The sequence below is a fragment of the Silene latifolia genome, chromosome 11, assembly GCF_048544455.1.
Source record: "Silene latifolia isolate original U9 population chromosome 11, ASM4854445v1, whole genome shotgun sequence".
Classification (NCBI taxonomy): domain Eukaryota; kingdom Viridiplantae; phylum Streptophyta; class Magnoliopsida; order Caryophyllales; family Caryophyllaceae; genus Silene; species Silene latifolia.
This window is the reverse complement of record NC_133536.1, coordinates 19,457,720-19,468,092: the sequence shown is the minus strand read 5'-3', so window position 1 is coordinate 19,468,092 and position 10,373 is coordinate 19,457,720. Positions and strand designations below refer to the sequence as shown.

Genomic DNA, 10,373 nt, shown 5'->3' with positions numbered 1-10,373 from the left:
TCGGCAGACGGTTGACCGTCTGAGAGCCCTTTGCTGAATTGTTGCGGATTGAGAGTCGGTGAGGCGGCAGCCGGTCGGCCGGCTCAGAGAACGATTCCGAGTTTCATGCTTGACGATGGTCGAGGAAGTTACCGTGGTGGTTGTTGATGTAGGTGTGTCGATGGGAACGAGCTGCTGAGTGCGAAGAAGATGATGGAGACTGGTGGTTGTTATCTTGTTGCGTCCATGGCGGTGGATGAATTGGAGGTGCGAAATTGGTTTGTTGGTGTAGCTCCGGTGTCGGGTTTTCGGTGCCCAATCGAATCATAGCGGCTGGAATTGGGTTCATTTCTGGGCTGCTCGATCAAATTGAGAGGCAGATTGGAGGTGTTTGATGTGGTTAATGGTGGAGGAGATGGTGCTGCATACTCGGGTTTGAGCAGGTCGCAGGTCGCAGGTGAGGGAGGAAGTGAATGGTGAAGACGATGAGATGATGGTGATACATTAATGGTGGCGGTTGATTGATGTCGTGTTTAATGGAGGTTGTAGAAGGCGAAATTGGTGATGAAGAATGATGAATGAATGAAAATGGTGATGGCGAGTTGAGTGGTGATGCAAGGTTGATGATGAAGTGAACTGGTGGTGTATTGTTGTTGTGAAATGGTGATGATAAGATGGAGTATGAGTATGAAGGGAGGTTGAAGACGATGTGCAGGAGTTGGGGTTGGTGCTAGACAAAGTCAAGCATTGACTTTCTATTATTCATCATCATTCCTTTTAATTTGACTCGGCCTTAATCCAATCCGCTTCACTTAACCTTTCTTTTATTCCCAAACTTGAATCCTACATAATTAAATAACACAAAAGCAAAGCATTATTTATATAACATTTATAATAAAACCAATGTATTAATAAATATATAGATATTTATTCGCTATAGACAAAATCGAATTATTAAATACTAATATTATTAAAATCCGACTAAATATTAAATATAACTAATGCAACTAATTATTACAAATTATTAAATAAATGAGCTATTAAGTCATTTAACGCACACAAAATCGAGTTGAATAAGAGTAAAAGTATGGGTAAAATACGACTAAAATGCTACTCATCAAATCTTCCCACACTTAAACCTTACTCGTCCTCGAGTAAGCTCATTTAAACTAAACCGAGACCCATAATATAAAAGACTAGATAAACTAATAATATCCGATGAAAGGCAATTAACAGGTCTTCTCCGTCCCTTCAACTCACAACGAGACACTTATGAGGTAAAGTACCTCCTTACAAGGCAAGTGGGGGCTTGCGGAAAATTTTGACGCATCCAACATTTAGACACGAATCAACATATAAGATGCATCACAAAAAGTCATCCACTTTCCTCATCTAAGCGGGGTTTTGCTTCAAAATTGAAAGGTCTAGGTTAGGTGAAACCGTTACAAAACCTCAACGAGGTGCCAACTCCCTAAACGTGGCACAAGCAACCCAAATATGTTCACACAAGCCAAAGAAACACATTCTAAGGCGGGGAAAAGGGGAAGCAAGTCTAGCCCTCCAAGAATGACATGACACGCGCAAGATTCAACCAAAAGAGACTCATGGCTAAGGGGACTTAAGACCATCGACAACCTCACGGATTTCACTCGTCACTCATTTAAAGACCGGGTGTTTTTGAACAAAAAGTAGCCAAACACTCTCCTACTACGACACGTGAGAACATGTCCGCAATCTAATGTGTAAAACAGTCCTATGTCCAAATGAGATGCAAAATGTAACAATGCGCAAGCCAAAAAATAAGGGTTGTAATGAGGCTAAGGAGTAGGACGGAACGGGATTGGTACAAGCACCGTTTGGATATGTGGAGTTCAAATCAAGAATTATCGACACCACATCCCTTTCTTTATTGCAACACTTGAGACACGTCTATGCCCTAACATAGAATGGATCACCAAAACTATGCAAAAATTGCATAAACCCAACTCAAATTGGAAAAATTTGAAAGTACTCCTCTTATTTCAACAAATGATAACGTTTACACCCTAACAAAAACCCGGTTTCCCAAGTCATGCAAAAATTGTGTAAACCCGACTCATTTTGGAAAACCATCAATTTGCCCCTTTATTTAGCAACGGCTCTTTCTACCCCGTTTAGTGATGAGGAGGGGTGTTGCTTGCCTTTTTCTTCTTTTAACACAAATATATACAAAACAGCCAACTCTTTTTTTTTTGAATTTTTCACAACTTTTTTACTTTTCTAATTTGTTTTTCATTTCTTTTTCAAAACCTCTTAATTATATACAATGCCAAATGCATACCAAGTTCCGACCCAAGTGGATATGTATACTACCCACCACTATGACCCAGATCACCTCCTATAACACTACTACAAAACCGACCAATTCTTGATCAAGGAAGGGTGGTTATGGGATGTAGCTATTTTAGTGAGTTTGCCAAATGAATAGGTTGAGGCTCAAAGGGGGTGAATCAAAAAGGGAGATAATAGAAGGGACAAAACAAGGCAATTTGGCTATGTGAGGTTCATATGCATGTGGAAACAAATTTTATTTCATAACTTGTGCACACAAAAAATGAAATGCAAATCATGGCCTAAGGACGGAATGACACACTTATGCGTCTAGACATAACACGTCTCGCGAGGAGACCTACTCACAATCCTAAGCGGGGGTCGGGTATGAATGCACCGGCCCTAGGAGGCTCTAATCCTCACATTTGAGTAGCTAGATCGAGGTCTAGGTCTAGCCTACGGTCCTCTCGGTCTCACAAGGTGGCCAAAACTTGGTGGACATGCCCTTTTTCCATATGCTAACCATGTGACACGGTGTGAGCCACGGGGAGGGGGAAGGCACAGTCAAGAAATAAATCATCATTGGGGTATCAAAATCCCTCCCTAGACCACATTTTTTTTGAAAACATCTATCCACAAACTCAATGTAAACACAAATTAAGCACAAACAAATATATACAAGACACAATGCATGCGGAAATTAAACAAACATGAATTGAAACGTGCAACAAGTTTGACTAATCCTAGCAACACATCACGCCAACAATCCAAAAGTTCCCAGAAGGAACATCCAAGGCACAAAAATTTCCCATCCTCCTTCAAATATGCAAGATATATAAAGAAAGAACGGTAAAAGAGTATGTAAGAGATTAGAACGAGTTTACCAAGCGACTTCTAGCTCCTTTTTGCCTCAAATGGTCAATACATATGCCAAAGGTTAGCCAAACATGTATATACAATGCAATATTTTTGGAATTTTGGAGTTTTTTTCGATTTTTAGGCATTTTCTTGACTTTTCTTAAATTTACAAGTATATAATGATATGAACAAATATAGACAATATTCACAAAGTGGATATTTCCCTCCCCACACTTGAAATTTACATTGTCCTCAATGGAACAAAGTATAGGGAGAGAAGGAAAAATAAACAACATATTTTTGGTGGTTTTTGAATTTTTCGAAATTAAAGAACATGTTTTTGGATTTTTTTGGATATTTGAAAATAAATAACATGTTTTTGTATTTTTAAAATGATGGAATTTCCTCCCCATACTTATTTATTTACATATTTTCAATGGAAATAAACGTGTTGAGGAAATTCGGAAATGAAATACATGTTTTTGTTGATTTTTTTATTTTTCAAATTTTTAGTGGTTTTCAAATAGGTATGCAATGCATGATCTAATCTATATGCAATATTGAAATACGATGCAAGTTATACTATATGAATGCAAAGAGAGCTAATTTAGATTAGCTCCTATTCGAATCATGTCACTAAATGCAAAATGCGGTAAAAACTTAATTAAAGAGAAGGAGAATATATACATTGCGGTGGTTCTTAAGTAACTCCACCAAACCTCTTCATTCAAGGACTTCATTCAACCGGGATCAATATCCCGAGATCCCACCAACTTTCTACCTTCAATACAAGGATCAACAACACATGAACCCTTGTTCTTCATCATCAAAGCATGCAACTTACCCATGGCATCTTGAACTTCTTGCCATTTTCGGTTCATTTCTTCTTCAAGCTTTTCCTTATTCTATTTGTCAACACTAGGGTCACATACCCTCTTTCCTTTAGATCTCTTCCTCCATCTCTTTGGCTTCTTCTTCTCAATTCCCGATTTTGATTTTGGAGGGCCATTGGTGCTAGAATCGAACTCGGTTTCCCAAGTCTTGCCCCTTTCCCCACACTTATCTTTAGCATTCACTTCTTCTTCAAGGAACTTATCCGGTGGCTCATCATCAACTTTTGGCTCACAAGCAATCAAGAATCCCATGTTCTCATCTTCTTCATTCTCATGGAGTTCTAAAGTTTCTACGGCAAACATGTTTTGAACCACGGTTTTGTTTGAAGCATGTGGTAGCTTGAATTCAACTTTTTCCTTCCCAACTTTGAATGACAATTTTTCCTCTTTGACATCTATGACGGCTCCTCCCGTGGCCAAGAATGGCCTACCAAGAATGACACGAGAGCGTCTTCCCATAGGGATGTCCAACACAACAAAATCGGTAGGAATTGAAAGCTTGCCAATTTGAACCATGATATCCTTGAGGATCCCATTTGGAGATTTGATTGTTCCATCGGCAAGTTTGATTGTAATGGAAGTGCGGGCTAAGCTTGAAATATTCAACCTCTTCACAAGGGCAAGTGGTATGACACTCACACTTGCCCATAAGTCACACAAACCACTATCCACCATTTGGTCACCGACGGTACAAGGAATTGAGAAACTCCCGGGGTCATCAAGTTTGATGGGGATTTCTTTATACTTGAGCACATTGCACTTCTCACTTGAGGCATCAAGCTCATGGCCACTAATGTCCACTCTTCTAGAAATAACTTCTTCAAGGAATTCGGAATAATGAGGCATATCCACCAAAGGTGGATTGGAGGTTTCCATTTTCATTACCAAGTCCTTAAATTTGTCATACCTTGAAGTATCATAGGCTCCTCCTTGATTGTCCAAATAGTTTTCTTCCACCATGTTCATCTCTTCTTCTTCCCGGTTCTTCTCAACTTCTACCATCACATTTGGTGCTTCCACAATTTCTTCAAGCACAAATTCTTCACTCATAGTGGTTGGTGTAGTCATAACCATTTCTCCCCTATCCGGGTCGACTTCAACATCCAAGCTTGTACCATGAGTTGTCATTATTTTCTCAAGCACATAATCTCCCATGCTCTCTTTTTCGGGATCATGGTCAACTTCTTGGAATGTTTCCATAGCCATTGAAAAGGTAGTAGTGTATGATAACTCCTCTTGACTTGGCAAATCAAATGACTCTTCTTTTTCCTCTTCAACTCCAACCATGATAGCATTAACTTCCCTTGTCTTCATAGGGTCCCTTGGATTTTGCCCTTGTCTTAGAAATACACCCCGTGGTTTTTGAGAACTCATGAGAGGTTGGGAAGCCACTTTAGCTTCAAGACTCTTGATTTGTTGTTGGGTATTACTTTCTAAATCCCCTATCAACTTCACTAAGTTGTCATATTTATCATCTCCCATGGTATTACTTGCTTGGGGTGGTGGCTCTTGGTTGAAAGGTTGGTTGGAAATTGGAAGAGTCAAGCCATATCCTTGATCTCTAAAGTTGGAATTTTGGTTGTTCCCTTAGTACCCTTGATTGAACCCTTGGTTGTAACTTTGATTATTTTTGTATCCTTGATTGTTCCAATTGTTGTTGTTCCATTGATTAAATCCTTGACCAAAACCTTTGGTTGGCTTGGTTTCTTTGGTTTCCTTGGTAAAAGTTTTGATTACCTTGGTTACCTCTATATTCTTGGTATGCTTGAGTTTGGTTGGCAAAGCTTTGGTTAGGTCCTTGATTGTTGTTGAATGAGGGCCTAGGTGGACGGTTGGAAAAATTGTTAAATGCTTGGAAAGCATTCACCTCTTGCACATTGTTCCCATCAAAGTTGTTGTAATGGTTATTTGCACATACTTCATAAGTGTGACCCATCCCTCCACATGACTCACATGTTGATCTTTGCATCACTTCCTCCATGCATGGTCCATGAGAAGTGGTAGTTTGATTCACTTGGTTCACTTGCTTCTTCTTACTCAACTCTTAAAGCTTCTTGGTGAGCATACCAAGCTTAGCATTGGTCTCCACATTCACTAAAAATTCGGGAGGGTGCTTACTTCTTCTCAAGATATTCACTTTTGTGCCATAATTTGCCTCGGAGTCCACCATTTTCTTGATTAGAGTAGTTCCTTCCTCATCACCCAAATGATCGAATCCCCCTCCCGCGGAGGCATTCACCATTTCTTGTGTTCTTGGCAACAAAGTTTGGAAGAAGGTTTGGGTGACATACCAATCCGGAATCCCATGGTGAGGGCAACTAGCAATGAGGTCTTGATACCGGTCCCATGCCTCACCTAAAGATTCTCCATCCTCTTGTTGGAAAGTGTGGATCTCATTTCGGAGCATGGCGGTCTTGGATGATGGATAGTACTTGGCCATGAATGCCTTGGCTAAAGCGTCCCATGTAGTAAATGTGTCCGGAGGGTGCATATTCAACCAACGATCTGCCTTGCCCGTTAGAGAAAATGGGAATAACATCATCCTTAGCGTATCTTCGGATACCCCATTCTTTTTCATCATAGAGACTTCTCTCTTGAACTTTCTTAGATGAGCATGAGCATCTTCTTTAATATGTCCCCCGAACAAATCTTTTTCAATCAACCCTACTTGGGCGGGGTGCATCTCAAAGTTGTTGGGAGCCAAAGCGCCAAAATTAATTGGGTCACAAGCATCATTATGGTTAGGCCAGTTGTGATCACGTAGAGTCATTGGTGGTGATGGATTTGGTATATGAGGGGGTGGTGTTTGAGGTGGAGTATTTGGGAGTTGGAAGTTGTGAAATGGATTTTCTAATGGAGGCTCAATTGTATTGTTTGGTTGTTGTTGAGTTGTGTTTTCAATGAGAGGTTGGATGTGTGGATTTGCTTGGTTTATGATTGCTTGAGAAGAGGTTCTAACCCTTGCAATGGTCCTATTCCTTAAAGCTCTAAAAAGCCTTTCGGGATCGGAGTCAAAGAGCAAAGCTTGGTGGTTCCTCCTAGGCATACAACTTGACAAACCGTAAGATCCCTAGTGCTTTTACACACTAGGGTAAGGCAAAAAATACACACACTCTACAAGAAGCACACAAACTACACAAACAAGCAAACAACAAGTAAAGCCTAAGCCTAAGACTCTAACTAACTAAGCATAACCTAACGCCATCCCCGGCAACGGCGCCATTTTGATATGTAAGATTTAATGGTAGGGTCAAGTCTCTTATCATCAACAATTATTTAAACCCAATTTAGCGTGTAAATCGGGGTCGAACCACGAGGATGGAGGGGTTTCTACTTAACCTAATAAGAGTTTAGTCTAGTCAAAAATGAAGGGAAGTGAGTTGGTTTAGACTACTAGTTGTAACTAATGCAAGCAATTAAGAGGAAATGTATACGATTGATTAAAAGCTAGGACTTTCGGGTTCATCCAAATGGTCTAAGGGACAAACAAGATGATTTAAAGGGTCCAAGGTGAAAGTTTATCCTAGGATGGTGAATCGATGTCTCGATTGTCCTAAAGGGCGATTACTAACTCTCATTAAGCAACACACTTTTCTAAAACATGCAACAAGACCACCACAAACTTTCATTCAATGGAGGAATTAAGCAACAATGAAAAAAGGCACAAGCTTTCACTCATGCAAATCATCAAACACCTTGTGTGCAATGTTGAGAAAGATAAACAAATCACCAAAACCCCAAATAATCAAACAATCATGCCCAATAATCCCATTTAGACTCCCCCTAAAGCCCTAGAAAGATTACTACTCACTCATGTTCAAATTGTTCAAGCAAATAAATTGAAAAGAGCAAATAACAAAAAGAAATGACATAGCAAGGATTCAAACAATAATAAAAGACAAGTTAAAATATAAACAATTGATTAACTAAGTAAATAAGAGAAGAGATATACCAATAAAGAGTAAAGATGATTGCTTTGATTGAATTAATGAAGAGAATCCTTCAATATCTCCCAATACAATCCAAGAAACCAAAGGTAAACAATTGACAAATACTACTACTAAACTAATTTTACTAAATGATTAATAATAATATATGTTGATTAAGGAAAGATTAATGCTTTAATTAGGGAAAGATTGCATAAATTAAGGAAGGTTTTCAGATCTAGGGTTGTGTGTCGAAAATGAATTGGGGGGGGGGGTATTTATAGTTTACAATCATTTAGGTCAAAAATTACAAGGAAGTTCAAAACGCGGGGGAAAGGGGTCTGAGCCGGTCAACCGGCCGCCGGCTGTGGACCGGCACAAAACCCGCTGGAACTTTTGGTGTCAATTAAATCGTCAGGTGTGGTGAGCCGGTGGACCGGCTCCAGAGGGGGACTTCCAGTCGGTTGACCGGCTGCCGCCAGGCCGGCTTGGAGTCTTCCTTCATCTCTTAAACTTCAATGCAAGTATAGTGGGACTCTCAGCCGGTGGACCGACTGCCGGCCGACCGGCCGAGATTCCTACTTCTCTTCTCTTAACTCTTCTTCTCTATGCATGCCTTGAAAGTTCCATAGCTAGCTCCCTTAGCCCTCTTCCTTGTGCCAAACCTGCAATGAGGAACATATGGTTCATAGTACGGGACTAAAGATACAAACTGGGGCTAAAAGGGGTCAAAAACCGAGTATAATCGGGAAATATGCATAGAGAAGAGTGGTGAAATCAACCAAAAATGGGAACTCGTCAGTGCCTTACCAGGATCACTCAGGTATAAGAACGTCACCATCTCGGTTTACCGAGGCAATGATAATCAAATGACAATAAAGAAATATAATTTAAATAGCCAAACTGTTTAAAGTGATTACAAGTCCAAAACCAAACTGATAAAAGGTACAATACATGTTCTCAAAAACCAAAGGTCTAAACAACTAAAGTATGACACCGGAAGACTCTAATCAGCTCGTGGTGACACATCCCAGCTAGCCCAAATGCCTCTAGTCAAACCTGCTCAATAACTGCGCACCATCCCCGAATGTATCACCACAGTTTTTAAAATAATTAAACGGGGTCAGTACTAATTACACAAAATAAGATACAATACAACAATTACCAAACAGCACAATCGTCACATCAAACCCCGGTCTCCATGAACAATCTCCACGTAACTGACTACACACTAAACTGTGTAGCCCTGCAAGAGTACCCATCGCAACAGATACTCCATACCGCCAGTGGGGGACCGCAGCCGTTGTTGGAATATGTGTCCTCCGACAATAATGCGATCACAACTGTTGATCATGATGATCACATGTTTAAATCTCATTTTAAGAATACATGTGGGATGTAATATTTTGATCAAACAATGGTCCACACATATCGGTAATGATTGGTGACTAGAGTTTGACATTCTTTTGTCGTGGGATGGTGGTGATCAGTTGATCCCCTTAGGTCATACCTATAGGGAAATACCCTTAATTGATTATTTAATTAATCGTATGCCGATACGAGTTAATTAAATTGCTTAAAATTGACGGATGATTTGTGAGTAAGATTAACGCGTCTTATTATAATTCGATTAAATTAGATACGGTCTAAGTAATCAAATTGTTTTATTACTTAGATAAAATTATTGTTTACGAAACAATTGAAATTGAAATTGAATGAATAATTTATTATAAATACAAGATGTTGTAATTTATAATTTGATAAACCGTTTTGGTACAAGTAATTATGAATTACTAGTCGATTTTGTATATGACATATTTTATGAGTATGTTGATTTTTAATATGTTAAAAATACATTGCAATTTTACATGTCAAGTAACATATCACATATGTCACAATTGACAAATGATAAAATAAAATGGACCATCCATTTTATGTTAAAAGTGCCGAAATAATGGAGGGAGTATAAGGTTTAAATTGTGTTAATTATTTTAGTAGAAAACACAATGATTAAAACTAACTAGTAGCCATGCAAGCCTATTTTTCTTGGGAAGAAAATGAGCACCATGCATTGGCTCCCCTACCACCCCTCCCACCGGTTTTCCACTATGAGAAACAAAATGGTTCCCTCTAATTTTTATTCACTACTTCATCTAACATTTTTCTAGTGTAAGAAAAATTTATTCTCTCTAAACCTTGTGAAAACTTAGAGAAATAAAAATCCTCATAAATCTTTCCTCTCTTGGCCGAAAAATACAAGAGAGAACAAAATTTATTTTGTGTCAAATTTTAAGTAAGAGTTGTATTATTTCTAGTACAAAATAATATTAGTTGTTAGGGGTTTTCCTTGGGTATTTACTTTTGGGAGAGGTTCTATTTTGGACCTTTTGTTCATCCATTATTAGGA

General features: G+C 39.1%; 1 non-coding gene across 1 annotated transcript; it reads left to right on the top strand.

Moving 5' to 3' along the window:
* The first annotated feature begins 6,340 nt into the window (after positions 1-6,340).
* On the top strand, positions 6,341-6,447 carry LOC141615629 (small nucleolar RNA R71). The gene has a single exon (XR_012530041.1). It is a non-coding gene; the product is annotated as a small nucleolar RNA R71 (small nucleolar RNA).
* The last annotated feature ends 3,926 nt before the right edge of the window (positions 6,448-10,373 follow it).